The 20,751-nt window shown below is 38.5% G+C and overlaps 1 protein-coding gene across 4 annotated transcripts in view; it reads right to left on the bottom strand.

Annotated features, from left to right (window-relative positions):
• Nucleotides 1-20,751, bottom strand: part of AMMECR1 (AMMECR nuclear protein 1) — a 112,826-nt gene that overhangs the window by 91,144 nt on the left and 931 nt on the right. The window lies entirely within an intron of this gene.

Raw genomic sequence — 20,751 nt, 5'->3', positions numbered from 1 at the left:
TAGACGGATTCTTTACCACTGATTCTGCCCCGGGAATGATGCTTAAAAAATTAGCTTCTCATTAGCATCAGTCATTCCCAGGTCAGCAACTGTTGACACCAATGCTCAAAAAGATGCAGGTTTATTCCAGTGAAGGCAAGATTTTTCGTGGAAATATGGGTGATTTATAAATTTCATTTTTATTTTAACATCTGTATGTCAATGAACAAGATGACACTTCAGCCATCTTAGCTAAAATCTCCCATCCAGGCTCCTCACTCCCTAACTTCTATAGGGTTTATTTGTCCCTCCCTCTATAAGGTAAGACTTATTTGTAGTACAGTTGTCTCAGTGCATAACTTAGCTCCCTTACTAGAGTATAAACTTCTTAAGGGCAGGGAAGCCTTATCTATCTCATTATTCCCACAGTAACTAATATCTAGGTCAGTCATCTTTGAAGACAGTTCATTTAATTAACATTTCATAATTTAAAAATTAAATAACTTTAAAAATACCATTTAATGTAAAACTAACTAATTTGCTTAAAATAGCACAGTGGGTTTGTTGTGAGGGCAAATAAAAAGACTTTTACAAGTCTGTCATAGAAAGAAATTATGCTATCATAACATCCTTGAGAATGTTGCTCTGACTTCATGGAGGTGGAACCAGCACCTTCTTGATCTGTATACTAGAACCGTAGCCTTTCTCCCTTCCTCAACCATGTACAGCTTGCTTCTAAGCTGAAACATTACTATGAAATTGCTACGCTACTCGCTCTTTAAACTTGATAAACAATTGCTAAATATGGAGACTAAGATCCCTAAGGGGAGAGAGAAGAAGATGGTAGTCCCTTCCGAGAGCACCCATTCAATAGCTTCCTACTTACAAGGAATCTTGTTTTGCCTGCTGGACATCCTTGATCCTGACAGCCAGTCCCCAGAAGCAGTGCAGTGCTTGTTTCGTGTTACTTGCAGCAGGGTCAAGATCCATTCAAAACTGCTCAGAGCCTTTCATCATTTTGCCTGCCACATTACCTCTTCCTCAAATAAAGAGAACTGAAAGCAAGTCAAAATGAGAGCTGATTTTCTCCCCATAGGAACAAATCATTGATATTATAAGTTATAACGGGTTTTATTATCTGGAACTTTGTTAGTCTACTCTGTAATTCATTAGGTGAGTTAGGTTATGTTAAGTTCCAAAAGGTCAGGTTATACTAAAACTCTATTATAATTCTTATTTTTAAAGCAAGCATTAATATAAAAGCCAACTTTTTTTCATCATGTTACAATCCTTCATACTTGTCCTTAATAGTAAGCCTTGATGAGGGCAGGAACCACATTTTACTTCTCTTTGAATCTCCCACAGTGCCTTGGACATATAAAATTCTTAAGAAATATTTATTTGAATTAACTTTTTCAAGGATGCATTGAATCTGCCCATTGACAGATAATTCACTTCTAAAATTCAGACATTTCTATTAAAATGATTCAACTTTTTTATTGATGTGCCATACTTATTTCAGAAAAAACGTAATTTTTCTCAAGTCTCTAAAGAGACTCCACCTGAGCTAAAACCAACTTTCTGGGCAATAGATATACATGGTTTTTGACAGATACTGCACATCAGATTGAAGGCCTCTGGGAATTAGTTCTCAAAGAGAGGCAAGCAAGCTTAGTGAGAGATTTTTTAATTGTCTCCAGTTCCCGGAGGGGTGTCATAAAATTATTAAACGTATTAATTTTAATATCAAAAATAAGTCAGAGAGAGAAAGACAAATACCGTATGCTAACACATATATATGGAATCTAAGGGAAAAAAATCTCATGAAGAACCTAGGGGTAAGACGGGAATAAAGACACAGACCTACTAGAGAATGGACTTGAGGATATGGGGAGGGGGAAGGGTAAGCTGTGACAAAGTGCGAGAGTGGCATGGACATATATACACTACCAAACATAAGGTAGATAGCTAGTGGGAAGCAGCCACATAGCACAGGGAGATCAGCTCGGTGCTTTGTGACCACCTAGAGGGGTGGGATAGGGAGGGTGGGAGGGAGGGAGACGCAAGAGGGAAGAGATATGGGAACATATGTATATGTATAACTGATTCACTTTGTTAGAAAGCAGAAACTAACACACAATTGTAAAGCAATTATACTCCAATAAAGATGTAAAAAAAAATTTTTAATAAATAAATATATGCCATTAAGCACTTTTAGGAGAGAGGAGGGATATGTTATAAAACCAATGCTTGAGTATTATAATTCTCACCATGTTAGAAATCATACTAAGAAGAAATAGGCAAGGCTTAAACACTCTGGTGTAGTTTTCTCATCTTAGAAACTGGAATAAGAACGAACTCCTAATTCATGGGAACGTTCTGAGAATGATCATTATGAAGTTCTTTTTAGTATTTTATTAAGGTCTTACAAAGAACCCAAAATATTCTACATAGATAATGTACTTGTTTACAGCATATAAAAGAAATTGTCAAATAAAACTTAACTTTGAAAATAATCTGTAATCTCTCTCCCAGAATCTAACCTGCATGTCAAAGCACTGAGATTTCTAAAATTAACTACCAAATTCTTACCTCCAGTTTGAGTCATTTTCTTAATGGCTGCCCTGGGAACCGTTTTAACATCTTAACTTTAAAAAATCTAGTTCAGGTTAATACCAGCCAATGTCAACAGTATACAAAATCTCTGTCCCTCCCCCTCTCCGTTAAGCTATTATTGTCATTCAGATTACCTCTTTATACGTGATAAACCCATCAACAATTTTAGAATTATTGCTTTATGCAGCTCTCTTAAATCAAATAGGAGAAGGGTTACAAAGATACCTTTACGCTGCCTTTTATGTTTATCTATGTAGTTATGTTTACCAGGGCTCTTTATTCCTTCGTGTGCATCCAACTTACTATCTAGTGTCCTTTCATTTCAGCCTGAAGGACTCCTTTTAGTATTTCTTGAAGAGCAGATCTGTAGCAACAAATTCTCAGTTTCTATTTATCTGGGAGTATGCTAATTTTTCCTTCATTTATGTTGGATAGTTTTGCTAGATATAGGATTCTTGGCTGACAATCCATTTCTTTCAGCACTTAAATACCTCATCCCACTGCCCTTCTGGCCACCATGGTTTCTGATGATAAATCAGCTATTAATCTTATTGAGACTCCCTTGTCTGTGATATGTTCCTTACCTCTTGCTGCTTCTAAGATTCTCTTAGTTTTTGTCTTTCAACAATTTAACTATCGTGCATCCAGGTGTGGATCCTTGTGAATTTTTCCTACTTTAAGTTCATCTTACTTTGAGTTTGTTGAGCTTCTTGGATGTTGCAGATTAATGCTTTCATCAATTTGGGGAGTTTTCAGCCATTGTTCCTTCAAATACTCTTTCTGCTCCCCCACTTCTCATTCTGGGACTCCTATTATATGTATGCTGGTATATTTGATGGTGTCCCACAGGCCTCAGGGATCTGCTCATTTTTCTTCACCCTTTTTTTCTTTTTGTTCCTCAGACAGTATAATCTCAATCTATCATCAAGTTTGCTGATTCTTAATTCTGCCAGCTCATATCTGCTGTTGAACCACTTTAGTAAATTTTTTATTTCAGTTATTAAAATTTTCAACTCCAGATTTTCCATTTGGTTCTTTTAAAAATAATTTCTATCTATTGATATTCTTTATTTGGCAAGACATTCACAACGTTCCTTTAATTGTTCAGGCATGATTTCCTTTGAATATAAGGTTTGTTGTTGCTGTTGCTATTTGTTTGTTTGGGGACGTCCCTGGAAGAATTCTGTAAAGTCTGTATTCCCTGCCATATGTGGTCACTGGAAGTCTCTGCTCAGTTAGCTTAGAGGTCAGCTAATGATTGGACAGAGATTTTTCTAAAATGTCTTGAACCAATAGATCTTTCACCCCTTGCCAAGGGATCCTGTGTGTGTTGAGACATGCCTTCAATGCTCTGGCAGTTTACAACTCTGCCTTGGTCTTCATTTCCTACTTCTGCAGATTTTCAAGGTCAGCCAGAGGTGAGCAAACAGGGCCTCCTCAGATCTTTCCTGGGCATGCACCCAGCCCTGCACATGTGTATGGCCTTGTAGATACCCAGGAATATACTGGAGTTTTTTAAAGCTCCCTATTTCATCTCCAGATCCTTCTTTTGAGTTTTTTGACCAGCCCCTTCTTTGCCCCTCCTGGTATCACTACCTCAGGCAGATGCAATGTTAAACAATTGCCCCTAACTGTTTTAAACAAATGTCCTGAGGATAAGACTTTTCCACTAAGCAAGGATGAGTCACATCAAGTTAAGACAAGCCTTGTGAATGAGGCCTTTTCATGGAGCTGCCAGACAGGTCAAACAGTTACAGTTCTATGGGGACAGGGATATTTGGGGAGCTGGACCCTTCCAGTGGCTACTGGTTTTCATAGCTACTGTGTTTGCAAGGTTGCTGGTTTCCTTATGGAACTGGGGAAAGTGAGGTAGGATTAGGACAAGTTAAAACACAATATTCACTGTTCTTACTGAAAATAGGCTGTTTTTAATGAATAAATAAATGCTCCTAAGGTTGTTAGAAGTCTTTGGTTAATTTCCAGAATTCCAAAGAAAGTTGATTTTGAAAATTTTTGCCAGTTTTCATGTCGCTTTTTTAGATGAGCAGATTTTCTGAGGTCCTTACTCCAATATTCCGAAATCCCTTCTTTGAGTTTGAAAATCTTTCTGGAACTGGTGTCTTCCAAAAAGACTGTAACCTTCAGCTCTTAAAACTGCCCAGCAAAACATGTGGGATCCCTGGTGATATCTACACATAAATTTCTAGGTTAAAGTATTCGTGAATATCTATAAAATTTGAAGAGGTAAAATATGACCAACCTATATTTACATTTCATTTTACCTGTGCCGACTACAAGGAAATATATGTTTTTTGATAACAGACATGAAAAAAATGCATTTACTGTTATAAACATTTGGCTACATTTAAGTATTTTTAAAATATTGCTTCTTTTTAAAGATTCACATATTTTAGTTTTACATAACAGAACATGAGAGACTATGACTTATCCAAGTCATGGTGGGACTGAAGGCATAGCATCTAATTCAATGCCTAGAGTCATAACAGATGAAAGGTTACTAAGAAAAGGTCTCACTGTATTTCTTAGACGAAACGAGGAAGACAGTGATTACAAGCTCTAAATCTTGACTTTTATAAAGAAACATAAACACTTTAAAAACTCATTTTAATAGAACATTTACTATTTCATCACGTACAACTGACTATTCATTATCATGTTGCCAAACCAAATTACAAGTTGTGAAAGAGTCTGAGAACAATGATAGCATTATCCTAATACTAAATTAGGAGATATCAAACATATTATAAGCGCTTCTTCATTTGGAGAGTTCTGGGGGTCCTGAATAAGTTTAGCTGCAGAAAAACGACCTGCTCACACCCTTGTGTGTATTGTATATGTTGCGGGGGCATGGGGGCGGTGGTGCAGAGAATGAGAACCAACACATAAAGCTTTCCATATAACTTCCCTACCCCTCAAATTAGCACCCAGAATTTGTACATGAGACTCTGGGTTTGGGGGTCATGCTGCAGGGCAGAGAGGCATGTTGCTGGAAAAAAACTGTTGAGTATCACTGGCTTAATGTTTAAAACACAGTACAAGTGATTACAAAGTCATTAAGCTCTTCTCTGAGAAAAACAATTTAAATTGACCAAATCTTCAATATAGAGGAATTCACTCATAAAAATCAACAACAACAGTAGTCTCAGTGCTATTTACGATGCTATCATTCATTCATAGTTTCACTATTCTAGTCTATACATAGTTTTAAAAACCAGCATGAACATATGATAAAGGTATATAACATGATACGTTTTCACTACTATGTATCTTTAGAACTCATGGACTTAGAATCTGCAATTTTAGGAATTTATGAGCAAGCATTACAGTCCTTGATTAAATAATTTTTCATTTCGCTGACATTAATATAAATAATTTGAATCTTACGTACTTTAAGGCCAATATGTGTGAATGGGTTGCTAAGTTAGTAAGTCTATCCTATCATCCAACCCTGCGCTGGATGTTTTCTTTGCATTGTAAACTACGCAATAACTCAGGAAGTGATAAAAAATTGTTTTTGAAAATAAATGGTCCCCAAATAAAGCAAATTTCTACTGCTGATGATTAATATAAGGAAATGCTTTAAGAGTCGTAAAGCAGTGTTGGTTCTTAGCCAGAAGATATTAATTTTGGATAGAGACTAATGTGTTGAATTCAGCTTTGACTCAGTTCTATGACATAAACAAGTCTGCCATAAAACATTTTATGAGGGAAATTACATGTGAAAATATTATTTGTGCTTTCAGGATAACTCATAATCCCTTGGGTCAGGCTTCTTCAAACCTGCGTCTCTTCATCTAAATTATATTAATGGGAGAACAGACACATCAAGAATTTCCATAAAAACAAACAAAGGTATTCCTTTGGTTCACCAAATGTAGGATATTCAGTGTGTTTGCTGACTCCCCCCCAAAATGCATTCTTAGGCAATAGATTAAAAACTCCTGACTGCAGAAATACTAGGAAAGAAAGAAGCATTTATCTAAACATATGGAAACCTAGAGTTTAAAACAAAACAGTAGAAAAAAATAAGTAAATAGTACCAAATAGCCTTCCAAGCATTCCAATCTTCTATAAGAATGGAATCATAGGTAAAAGATAAGCAGGTGATTAAAGCCTGTGCCATACCTCCTTGAGAACAATAAACACATGTTCTTACCCTCCTGCGTACAGCTACATGTAGCCAGGTCAGTCTCCAAATAACAAACAATATCAAATAAATCCACAAAGATCTTATGATGTCAGTTATACACATAGAGAAAAAGATACCCACTTTCAGGTGAAGCACAGGAAGGAGCACAATGGAACATCTCGCTTATTCTCTGCTTTTAAACTGCCTGGAAAACCTAGAAATCTTTGAAATCTAGCACTGCCCTGAATTCAAAATCAGTCCAGTTAAACAGTGCTTATGTACTCCTTTAGATATTCAAATCCACTGTTTGAAAAAACTTGGAAGTCATAAATTCACAACCTCTCTACCACCATCACTCCACCACCTCCCCAAATTGGAAAACTAGCAGGGCCAGTAAATAGCTTTCTAGATAATGCAGAGTGGTTAAACACTGCTAGGATTTAGGTGTTCAAAATTCTATATATTATGCAGTTGCTACCAAGCCTTCAGATATTCAAGACTACTGCTTTCAAAAATGATGAAGCTCCATAGAAAAATTATGTTGAGGAAGGGGAAGAGAAGGATCCTCCCAGATTTGTGCTTCAATTTTGGGGTGGGAGAGATTGGGAGACAAAAGTATTCAAATAAATATAACAACAATTCTGAGAACAGGAAAGCACCAGTGGCCCTGCTGGGCTCGTGTAAGTTATTTAAGTTAATAAAGGGTTAACGAATGGTTATTATGGGATGGCAAATAATTATAACTCTTCATGAAAGTGAAAGAAAGCTTCAAGGCTAAAATGCTCCTCTTCTGTAAAAACTGACCAGAATTTCTCTAGGTTGAACTGAAATAAACACAGCAAAGGTTCTAAGAACAGCCCATTGGAGACAGGAACCAGGACCCTTTGGACCTACACCCATTGTTTCACTTTAAAACGGGATTTGCTTGTTCTCTTGCCACAGCCAAAATGGAAAACCACTGACTTTTTTTTCCTCGATTGTGCTCTACACTATGGAGGCCACTGCCCATTTAATATGACTATTGTTTGAAGCCTGTGAAAAATGAAATTGGCATCTAAGTGGTTCAACCCTGTATAAACAAAATTACCTCTCTTTCCCCTGGCGTGGGCATGCACCTTTGTCAATAAAGATTTTAGGCATACTGAGAGTGATCAGGGACCTCTGTGTGGTCTGTCCTAAGAACCACTGGATTCCATTTGGCCTCCTACCCTACTTTGTGGCAGGGGTCTATGATCACCTATATAGGCCAAAATCCATCTCTTCTCCAAAAAAGTTGATTCAAAAATATTTCACTACCCCTATTTTCTTTTAACATCTGGTATATCTTCACCTCACTGTAGTAACAGATAATTCAAGTTACAGATTATTCATAATTCAAGGCTATGACATCAGGGAGAGCTGGTCTACTTATAAACATAAACTGACTACATAGAGAACACTGTTCATAAGCATTGTGCTAGTGTTGCTTTTTACTTCCTGAGTATGCTGGCACAACATTCATGCTTATGTGGCTAGAACCTGTCAGAGATCAGTCTCAGAGTTGTGAAATAATTTCCTTATATTCTGAAACATATTCTAGAGAACAAAAAAAGTGAGTTACTAAAATAAAATTTTACAGTGATCACTGAAGAAGAATTTGGGGGTTCTAAACTTATATCTTAATAACATTAAAGACAAATTTTCAACAAAAGACTGAGAATTTTGCTCTTTTGTCTTCAAAGAGCAACTGTTCAACAAAAAATAAAAATATGCTGTTCTATTGTAATTCAGGAAACTATTTTAGAGTTTTGTTTCTAAATAATACTATAAAACCTTTAAAGATTTTGCTTATATAGTTTGTGTCTTAAGAGTTGTAGCACTCTCGAATAGGGTATGTTAAGAACCATAAGGAGGGGCTTCCCTGGTGGTGCAGTGGTTAAGAATCCACCTGCTAATGCAGGGGACACGGGTTCGAGTCCTGGTCTGGGAAGATCCCACATGCTGTGGAGCATCTAAACCTGTGCACCACAACTACTGAGCCTGCGCCCTAGAGCCCGCGAGCCACAACTACTGAAGCCCGCGTGCCTAGAGCCCATGCTCTGCAATGAGAAGCCCGCACACTGTAGCGAAGAGTAGCCCCCGCTCACCACGACTAGAGAAAGCCCACACGCAACAACGAAGACCCGACGCAGCCAAAAAAAAAAAAAAAAATTAAAAAAAGAACCATAAGGATACACCCACTAGACTAATCTAAAGCTAATTTAATAAATAACATCATTCAATAATTAGTACACAATTCTCCTATAATTATTATAATTCCCAGTACCTACCTTATGTGGGTTACATTTGCAACATCCAAGTAACATTTCTTCATTAATTTATGGAGGAAAAAAGTGGCTTAAAGCCATTTAATTCTATAATAATTAGGGTGGTTTATTTTTTCAATTACATAATCTTTGCAGCTATTCAATTCCCCCAGCTTTATGTTTGAGATACTGAAGTTTAGAAGAAAAAAAAAGAACACCGTACATAGAAGGCACTCAGCAAAGGGTGATAAAACCAATGTTAATCTAACTGACTTATGCTGAATGTCTACTGATGAATGAAAGTACTTTGTCTACACAGCAGACTCCTACTTGTGTTATTTCCCAGTCTCTTGTCCAGGCTTCATGACATTCGTGACATTAAAGAACCTGCTGAGGCATAATTAACTGGACAAAAGGGAAACTATACCAAGACAGAGGCAATTCACAAGCCATTAACAGTTAAAAATTGCCAACTGGCAGACCTTCATTTCCCAATGCCTGAATTACAGCAACAGTCCCGTGATGGATCCCCTTTCTTGCTAGGATCTCCCCCACTTCAAACTACCTTTGTGGCACCCATTGACTACTGTCTAATGCTCATTCTGACCTCTGTATCTTTAAGTTGTTTCCCTGTCTAGAATGCTTGATCTATCTATGAAAAAGGCCTATCCAGCCCGAATCCTACTTTGTCCACGAAGCCCTCCTATAACCCCAGCCCACATTAGTCTTTGTCCAAACTCCCTACAGACCTCGTTGTCTCCATCACTCACTTGGCCATTAAGTCATATGTGACCTCATTACTTGTTTCCTGAATCTTGTCTCCTCAATATGACTGCAAGCTTTTTTAAAGGCAGGAAGCATGGCTTATGTCTATTTTGTAGATCACTCACCCGCACCCAAAAAGGAGCCTACCAGTGTTCTGCCCACAACAGTTATATCACTTGTTGAACTGAAATATCAGAATTAACCATAATATGAAGAGCAGTACTAGCTTAGAATAAGAGATAGGTTTCGAGGTAAAACACACTGTCTTAAGATAATGCTGGCAAATAAATCCTGAAGCTTGAACAAATATTCATTTTTAAATGTCTATAAGCAAAGGGATAATCATGGTGGAATTTCTGTTTTCTCCTTTAGAAGTGCAGAGGCATCTCTAAATGGAAGAAGTAAGAAACTGCTCCAAAATTCAAATTAATGCATTACAATTCAGTGCTATTACTTAAAAATGTCTGCACCTCTGCTAATGGTAAAGAACCTCATACTGGTTGCGTAGACAACAGGGCAAATAAACAACTTTCAAGACCCATGACTTTACCATACCTATTATTTCACAGATGCCACTACCACATTGAGATGTGAGCTCTCCATTAGAAACAAATGTGTACACTATAAGAAGCAATTTCAAAAAGTGCTTAACCAGTTTATATGCACACACATGGACTGAAAGGCCTTACTTATAATATCCCATGAGGCAAGGTGTCTTCCAATTTTCCATCTCTCTAGAAAACACATTTTCTCAGAAATATCAGGAGTAACTGTCAAAACTAATGTTCTCCTTTAATGCTTTGGTCCCTCCTTCCACCTTTAAAAGTGGGTGAACAAGGGCCAAGCTCTGACCTGTCAAAGATGTTTCCTTATATTATTATTAGCTAATTCGTTAGAAAGCCCTGAAGAACAGAGGATGAGATAACGACCTAAAAGGAAAGCTAGAAAATCAAGCTCTGTTCAAATACAGGTAGTTGGTATTAAGTCGACTAACAAAGCAAATGATAAATGCCAGGTCAAATACTAACTGAAATGCTACTAGTTTGAAATGTTTTTTAAAAATGGTTGTTTCTGCCTCTAATGCCTTTAATCTAGTTTACTCATAAATTTCAGTAAGTTTGGAAAAATAATACTTCAAAGCCTAAATTAGGCTCTCCTGTAAGGGGGGAAGGGTAAGCTGGGACGAAGTGGGGATAGGCTTCATGCATCTCTAACGTGGGTTGGTAAGATCTTTAAAAGATTCTCAACATTCCTATGAAAACTTACTGGCTTGAGGTAGAGCCACCATTACGTACTTTTGAAAAGTAAGCTAAACATGGTGCTTATAGTTAACAGTACTGTACACTTACAAAACGTGTTAACAGGTTCGATCACACGTTAGGTGTTTTTTACCACAATAAAAATAAACTTGCTAAAATCAGTATACATCTATATGATTGAAGAGAAATTCATTAGCCAAAAATAGCTGATACCCCAGTTACCTCTGAGAGTGTAATTTGCAAATTAAATCGACCATAGTGGGTCCCGTTAAGAGACACTGGAGATAAGGTACAGAAGAGCCAAGTATACTCAGTAGGATGCCTTCCTATGACTGCATTCTGCAATCAGACATTACATCTGGCTCTCCTTTCATAGTATCTGTTCCATAATCTCTGTGATGGAGAATAACTATGAGCAGCAAGCTATGTAAAAGAAATATCATACATCTAAGGAGAGGCTATTAATACCTAAATACACATGCCTAAAAATAAGACACATCTGAATACCTGAGGATTTATAACTATGTTCGAGGATAAATCAAGGAAAAAAAGGATAATGACCAGAGAGTGGCTACATTTATCCATTTGGACTATACTTAAGCTACTTGTCCCCCGGCTCCCAAACTTACCCAGAGGCCTCATTCTGAGGACACGATGTGAAGGGTTTTCAATGTGGTCTCTAGGAAGCACTCGGGGGACCCGTACGCAAGTCCTCTTACGTTATTAAACTTCATTCTGTGCATCTGTTGCTGATAGGAATCATTTCTTTTTAACCAGAGTGCCACGACTCTTGGTCCTAAGGGAGGGACACCTAGGTTTGTATCATGTAAAATACGCCTCTTGCAGCAGTCCTGCTCCAGACTCCACACTTGGTCTCTTTATCTGCCCTGAATCCAGGCATCACCTCACTTGACAACAATCTCATTTTTCTCCTTCACTGATTCCCACATGCCCCCTACTCCTGCCTCCAGCCCTGTGTGACTCTCTGTCTCCACAGAGCCATGCTTTCTGTGTGGAAGGGTGGATTTCTGCAAAACAACTTGCCCAACAGGGCAATGGTTAGAGGACTTCGTAGAGTAAAATACACCACAAACCACCTATCACCTCATCAGTGTCAGAGAAATAGAGGCAGTATCATTCCCATTTGTTCTTGTGGGGGTTTTTTTAATTGACAAGGGTGTGGGGTAGATGGATCCAGGAAATGAACAAACATTTTCAACCACTGACTGCCTAGCCCCCTACTTCTGCCATCAAAGAGTTATTCCACAAAATCAAGTACCTGGCCAACCTACTGGCAAGTTTTTTGTTTCTAATGGAAACTAAGCGTGGGAGTTTGTTTGTTTTAATCATGGGGGACTTCATGAAATGCATCGAGAGCAATACTCTAACATAGAAAAAAGGCCAGAAGACTTCATGAGATTCTTCTTTAGTGAATAAATCACCAACACTGTCTTCCACTTACCACCTTAAAAAAAAAAAAAGTGAAAAGAGCACCCAGCAGCTAAACACTTACCTCACTGTTGTTCAAAATCAGGATACAGAGGGTATTTGTCTTACTACAATGAGGTTTGTACTGAGGTCCAAGTTGTACCAGAGATGTAACTTATTTGTACCCAAACCACCTATACCTAACCACGTGGTCTTTAGGCTACATAAGCAATACTACTGTCACGGAGAAGAAACACACCAACGTGACTAGCACATGAGCATTTCTTTGAGGCAGACACAGTGCTGTGGCCGTTGGGCTGACAGCACCAAAACCGATTTTTCATAGATCCCATACTATGAGAACGACTCAAAGATCCACCAGTGCCTGAAGCAAAGCAGTGAATCTGGTGTCACCACCTTGCAGCAATCCAAGATCTCACTATAAGATATGTTACTAGAATTGTGTGTCATATGCTTACAGAAAGTATATGGAATGGCAAGGCGAGCTACATAGGCAGTTAAGTCAGTCTCACTACTTTCCATTACTAGAGAGCTGGTCAGCATCTTCTGGCAGGATATTGCATAATACAGTCAACTGTGCTCTCCCAGCATTGCATGTGGCTTTGGGTCACAGTGTGGATTATCTGTAAAATGAAACAGGGGAAAGGCAAGAATCATCAAGACTATCACAGACCTTATTTTAAAAACTAATATTAGCAGGCCTGGACTCAAGCAGAACTTTTCACATTTGCCTATCCACTGAAGATCGCAAAGATCACAAAGCAATATGGCTAATCCTGTCCACTGATAACATCTCCCTTTCACTGCTGGGCAAAGCTGCAAAACAGATCCAGCTTGATTATTTTCTAAGCTTGAGGACATAGGACCTAGAATCTAGTACCAGACAGTACTTTCAGTCCTTCACAAATTTCCTTTAATCCAAGGCCTGAAACTATTGGTTGGCCAAAAAGTTCGTTTGGGTTTTTCTGTACGATCATACGGAAAAACCTGAACGAACTTTTTGGCCAACCCAATACAAGTTTCTGAGATGGTCCTCCACGAGGCTCTATTTTGTTGACAACTGTGCTGTGATAAACACATAAGGAAATATAAGAGTCACTGAGTGCTTTCAAATTCATAAGCCCGAAGACTGAGAAAATGTATAAACCTACATTAGGGAAACCCAACATTCTGTCAGGTATTTTTACTAGCAAGACAAAGCTTAAAACTATCACTGATCTCTACCCATTTCGGCAGTTCAAAGTCACTGACTGGGGAGACCGGGAGGCTGGAGAGATCCCAAGAGACCAACCAAACCAAATCATCACAATAGCTCTTTGCTGCTCTGTGGTTCTGTTAATTAAAAAAGAAATGACATTTGCTAACTGCCAACACTTGAAATATACATATTAAGAAATCTGATTTCATGTGACCAACTATTTGTTTCGTCCCATCCCCTCCCCCACCATGTTTTTAACTGACACCACCATCCTCCGGGTTCCTCAGACTTACAAACTCTGAATTATGTTCAAAGCCTCACTTGCCCCAGCAATGGGAATTTCGTAGATTTCTTTTTTTCTGCAATGCCTCTTTACTCACATGCAATCACCTGATTTCAGATCCTCATCCAAGAGCTCTCTCAGTTATCTTTATATGTGATCCAAACTCGATCAAACCAACATGTCTTCTCCTTTCTCTCAAATTAGATAACAGTTGGGAATAGGTGAAAGGTGGGCGGGGTAGGTTCTTACACTTGGGATCAAATTTCATGGCCATTCCAACAGAGCTGTTGAACAAACTTTTCCTGAGCACAAGAACAGCTAGGCACAGAGCCAAGAAAAGAAGAGGCAATGATGGAAACCAAAAAACAGGTGAGCTGCAATCTTTCCACTCCTACACAAAACCTGGTCCTAGGGTGCGAGTCTCTGCATACACCGACAACTTCTTCTACTTCTTGATTTTTCAACATTCCTTTATTCACAAACTCTGTCCCTGGGGTGCATTCCCTACTTTTGCAACGCCAGTTTTCCTCCTGCCCTCATCACCTTAAGCCTCGCTGGGCTCCCCTACCTTGAGACTCTTCTCCTTCCAATTCATCCTACATTCTAGAGGGCTCGTCTGCAAATTCTGTTCCCTTCCTAACATGGGAAACTATAATCAGATCCAATATGTCTTATCCAGCATTCCCAGAGGGTTCCCAGGACAAAAGGCTACTTTCCATTTCCTTGAAGTTTTATGATCTTAGAGACCAGAGCAAGGGGATTGGTATGGCGAATGCTGAGTGTGCAAGTTGCTGACTGAAGACAGCTGCTGGGAATCCCCAAGTGCTCTGGCAAGGGGTGTGGCGGTGACAGCAACTGGTCTGAGAACAACCAAGTAAGACTTCCAGATCTACTGGTCATACCCACTCTTACCAAGTCTCTGTACTTCTGCCATTTAAAAGGTTGGCTCAAAAGTTGTCCTCTCCCAAAAGCCTTCTTCCTGACCACTCCTTTTACCCCATGTCATTACCATGCTTAGGTACAACATTTTTCATGTATCTAATTCACCTGTAATCATGTATACATTGCTCTGTAAGCATTTTAAGAAACTCTGATATCGGTATCATATCTTGAACAAGACTGTGAGTTCTGTGAGGATAGAACTATTTCTTCTATTTCTCTAGTTTCCATCCACGGAACTCAGCATAATGTACATGCTAAAAAAACAAACAAACAGAAAAAAAAAACGGGTTTTTTCCCCAGTGACATATAATTTCCACTCAGCTACACAACACTAACATTTTTAAGGTTGAGCAAGTTTGAAAGTATGATACATTAAAAGCTGTAGAAAATACACCCACACTTGATAGAAAAGATGCCACTTACAGTTGGACCAAACATAAAATACACCCCGCCCAACCAGCTATATTATTGCCCCATACTTTTTCCTATGGGCGTTTTTCTTTCTACTACATAAGCTTGTGTTTCATTTTTGCTCTTAGCAACACTAACTACAGAAGCTCAACTCTAAATAAGTTTACTGTTGGGAATCTACTCTTCCCACCTACACAACCACTGGCTTCCCACACTGTTTCCAGTGTCCTGTGAGCGACTGCCCAATTACTGATTGTGGAAAGACAGCTTACACACTGAAGGTCCATTCTTGGCAGCCCCTGGGTTTTACTGCTGGTCCTCACTCACTTAGCTTAATTGATTCAGAACAGTATCAAAAAGAGACATTATTACACAAGTTGGGGGAAAAAAAGACTATTTAAGAAAATTTAAATGCAAAAGCCCTGGTCATTGTGCTGCTTTAAAACAGGCAAGCATGTGTGACATGGAGAGAACAGAAAAACGCCTATTGAAATAGGGAACTTTGACTAATCTCATTGCACAAGTTTTAGTGTTTCACACATATACATTCTCAAAAAGATGTTCTGTTAATGGGAAGCACAACTGACTTCAAAATTATAATAAATTGCCGTAATAGGGTATAGTGTTTTAACGCAAATACAATTTCAAAAAGTGTATAGTCTTTTAAAGACAACAATGTGAATGTTAGTATGTTTCTGAGAAACACATACTAGAAAAAAGCAACTTATGCATGGGCTAACAGAGCATTTTTCTCTTTCTCAGTAGTGGTCCTTCTTCCCACTGGACTGAGAGATCCCAGCAGAAGTTCCTTCTTGGTTGCTACCCACTAACTGGGACCTGAACACAGCACAAACACAATACATAAGCAAGAAAAATCATGAGCTAGATTATCACTCCCTTTGGCCACATGGGGGAGAAGGTAAAATAAGCAATGAGTTTTCCTTTGTAACTAAATATACCTTGCCCTACGTACACCTTTATGCATGGATATAAAAATAATTTTGTAATTTATATTTCTACATCCTACCATTTCAGTCACTGATGGTTTTTACAGCATAAATGACAACTGGGGGCATGCCTGCTTTCTTTTCTATCAGTAAGACAGGACACCGGATTGCCTTCCAGTGGAAATCAACACTGTTGAAAAACAACCCATATAATACATCCAAAAATGCTCAACAATTTTTCAGACAATTTTTTTCTAAAAAGAATAACTATCCATTATGACCACTACACTAGCATAGATAAGGAAATCTGTAATGGCTTAGTAGCATCATCTGCAAGAAACATGTACACCTTCTGGCCATTCTGGTCAGTCTTCATCCAAAAAAGACATACTAGAAGTATAATAGTTTGTGTTTAAAATGCTGATTTAATATCACTTTGACCTGAGCTGCATTATCAAATCATCTTTTTTACTAACATGCGATAGGATTGTTACTGTTCTGGTGAAACAAAGTGCCTACCTCTCACCTCCCTAGAGCAACCCAATTCCTCCCAAGCACACAGAAAAACAGTAATTTGACTACTGCGACAAGAAAAAGGTAATTGTTCAAACACCTGATCAGAGTCTCTCAAAATCTGCATGTCCAGGAGTGGATTTTTAAAAAATACATTTTGTTCACTGCAATGGAAAAACCACACTTATTGATGTTTAATAGTAAAACATATTTATGTGCTATGGTCTATACAGAATGTAGTACTGCATTAACTTCAAAGGTGGTAAGAAGATTAAAATTAAAAGTTCACGGGATGTGACATGCAACACAGCATTAAAGATATAAAGACTGAACAGTCCCAGTCCCTTAGCAGGATCCTTTTATATTTCTTTGTTAATGAGGGAAATTCTTAAAATGCAGTCTAGCAAGCGTAAGCATAAGTAAAAGCTTTCAAAATCTCATCACAACATGTTATTTAAGCGAACTAATCATCAAAGCATTTTTTATGGGAACAGAGGGGGACTTGACTTACTAAAATCAATACAACTCACTTAAAGATATACTTGAGCTGCTTTTAATTCCTAAAATGTGCCCCCCACATTTAACAATTTCTGAAAAAAAAAGACCTAAAATTGTACCGCAGGTTTCCAGGTGAGGGTTTCCTCCCTGCCAACCCCACCTCGGACTGAAACCAAACCAAGAACCTCAGACTCTTATGATGATCTTGGCAGCCTTCAATCTCCCTGGTGCTAAGTTAGAAAGACCACGATAAAATATACTAACACGGAAGCAGGAAGTTTTATATTGGAAACTGACAGTGAAAACTGCCCTTCCCTTACAGTTGCTCAACTACTTTATTCAGGTCTTCACCACTCTCTAACCCAGTGGGTCTCAACTTGTGGTCCTGGGAACTGTAGCAGCAGCATCACCAGGGAGCTTGTTAGAAATGCAAATTCACGGCCCCACCCCAGACCGACTGAATCAGAAACTCTGGGAATGGGGCCCAGCAATTTGTGTTTTAACAAGCACTACAGGAGCTTATGATGTACCCTAAAGTTCGAGAACCACTCCTCCCCAAACTTTAATGTGCATAAGAATCACCTGCGGAGCTTGTTAAACTGCAGATTCAAATTCAGCAGGTCTGAGGCGGGGGTCTGTGAACCTACATTTCAAACAAGTTCCCAGGTGATGTCTTCTGCAGACCACACTGCAAGTGTTTCCCAAACTAGCTGTTTACCAAAAATCACCCAGGGTGCTCATAAAATCCGAGTACCCAGGAACCACCCCAGACCAAGTTAATCAGAATCTCAGGAGAAAGGCCTCGTCGAATACAACCACTGGTTCTCCTCTTCAGCTGCATGTTAAAATCACCTGGAGAGCTTTTAATAATCCTGATGCCCAGGCCCCGTCCAAGACCAATTAAATCAGAATCTCTGGGGTTGGGACCCTGGCGTCCATATTTTAAACAATTCTTCAGTGATTCGAATGTGCAGGTTGAGAGCGACGGTTCTGGAGTCTAACTGGCTCGACACCTGGCACAGTGGATCCCTTTATGGTAGCAAATGGTTTCCTATAACGTGGCTGTGTTCCCATCTATTCAATATAAATCTAAGAACTCTGACTTTGAACAGTAAAATGCACCTAAAGTCATTTTTTTATCACGTCTTGAATCTTAGTTCTGTGGGCAAGTGTGGCTGTGCAACTGAGACCAAGGATTCAGTAATTCATTCCTCACTTTGAACACAAATGTTACCTGTCTTCCACTAAACAGATTTCCACTGTCCTCCCAAGTCCCAGCTACTGCTACCTCTTCGCAATGAGGTAGGTACTCCAAGAAACAGCAGCAACAGTGAAGAATTTGTATCCACACAGCCTTTTCCTATAGTGACATCCTCCCCGACAAACCTGAAACAGATAGATCACTGGAAATCTCTAATAACCTTCCAGAGTGGAAGGGTCACTGATGAAGCTAGAACTTCTAAGCCTATAAAAGGCAGATTTCACCAGTGACACACATTTTGACAGAAAGGTCCTGGGAAGGGATGAAAACGGTGTGCTTTCCCACGGGAGAATGTACCACTGTCGAAAGCACGTCTTCTGGTGGACAGAGACAGGACCTGAAACAGCACTGCTCATGACACCACGATCCTAATAACTCTGAGGAAAAAAAAGAAAAGCAATGTGCCTATTTCTGTCTTGTGACCCCCAGCACCAAGCCACACTAATAAGTACACAATGCTATTAAATATGTAAAACAGAAAGAAAATGGGTTCTGGTTACTAAGGCACTGTCAAGTGATTATAGTTATTTCACTTCCATAATCAAACACTGCTTTTAAGAAACTTTCCTGAATTTTTCCACCGTCCACCTCAAAAATGACTTTAAGATAAATGAAAATAAGATACAGTGCTCTTTCCACTTAAGTGAACTTTCATTCTCCCCTTGGTCATGTTCAGTGGCTCTTCTAAATTCATTGTTTGGTAGAATACATGACACAGCCAAGCCCTGCTAAATAATAGTTATTATTCTTCCACCATCATTTCAACATATCCACAATGGTCAAAAGGGTGTCTCATTTTTTCTGTTTAATTCCATGAAAAAGAAATCCAGTGGGTGGACTATTAGAGGAGAATCAATACCTAAATACGTGCACAAAGTAGCCACTTTTAAATGACATTTTCAAAAGCATTTCCTGTATGAGATGGTCAAGCTCACTTTCCTTTTAAAATTCTTGTTACAGTCATTCAGTTAACCCAAACTCACTTTAAAATGTGTGAAAATAGCACCTCCTGAAAGTGTGTTCGCATATGCTTTGGAGCAATGGAGCGTGAATAGTAAAACAGCCTTTGCCAAACTCATATAACTGAACAGGAGTGAATTTTTGCAGTCCCATGACTTTGCTGAGCCAACCTATGTATCATCCCCAGACTGGCTTTAATACATCATAGACATCCAAGAGAAGGCAGAAAAGTCACAAATAAGTGACTCAACCTAATAAATATTTCATAGATTTTTTTTTAACATGGCAGTCTTTTTCAAGATGAATTCTACTTCTTAACCAAAAACTAAATTGGCTAAGTACAGGTGTGGGTTTAGGATTTAAGCTTCTAGAATTAAAACTATGAAATTTATCAAGATATTTAATTTATTTGACAAAGTATCAGTCTCTATGCTCTTTCATGCATTTCTTATGAACCAATGCCCAAAGAGGAACCAAGTCTGAAAGAAAAAGCACAGACCACAGAAGAGTGGCAAAAATACATTTCAAGCATCAAAGCCAAAGAAAACAAACGAAGCAAATTTATAATTTCCAGGACACTTTATTGTAATTTCCACGTTACATATTAATTGAATGTTTTTAGTCTAGGCAGAAGTGTTTATACGTATCCAGTCACAGTCTAATCCCCTAATCTCACAAAATGAAAAGAAGCAGTTTAAAAAGAACATCAATTCAGGTATTTATGATATGGGGACAAGGGGCACTTGTCTTAGCTAGAAAAAGGGTTGATGCTTTTCAGTATAAGTTTCACTGAAATTTTTCTCTATTATTTTTCCTGTTGATGCTAAGTACTCATAATAAAAACAATCACCCTCTTTGTCATTCTGTCCTTCCTTGGGCTTTACATTCTGTCTAGCATTTAACTCAAAAAGTCAGTTTATACTCAGTTTACACATTAAAAAAAACAACATATGCCCCATCTCCCACACATCCAAGTGGACAGGGACTAGAATTAACCTGGCTTTTAGCTGTAACCGTGTTATTTTAAATAATTTCACCCACACACTTGAAGGGTAAAATAACTAAAAGTACAAAACCGAAGGAAACCGTAAAAATTCCTACACACTGTTCAACTATTTCTCGAATTGTCGAGCCTAACATGGGTTTCTTAAAAGTGAAATCGACACAAAAGCGAACGTACGCTTAATGTACAAACTGACAGTGGCTCTATGGGGACAGCTCTCTTTGAATGACTT

The sequence above is a fragment of the Neophocaena asiaeorientalis genome, unplaced genomic scaffold, assembly GCF_003031525.2.
Source record: "Neophocaena asiaeorientalis asiaeorientalis breed wild unplaced genomic scaffold, Neophocaena_asiaeorientalis_V1.1 scaffold41, whole genome shotgun sequence".
Taxonomy (NCBI): domain Eukaryota; kingdom Metazoa; phylum Chordata; class Mammalia; order Artiodactyla; family Phocoenidae; genus Neophocaena; species Neophocaena asiaeorientalis.
Note: the sequence above shows the minus strand (reverse complement) of the source record. Positions and strands in the feature narration are given on the sequence as shown.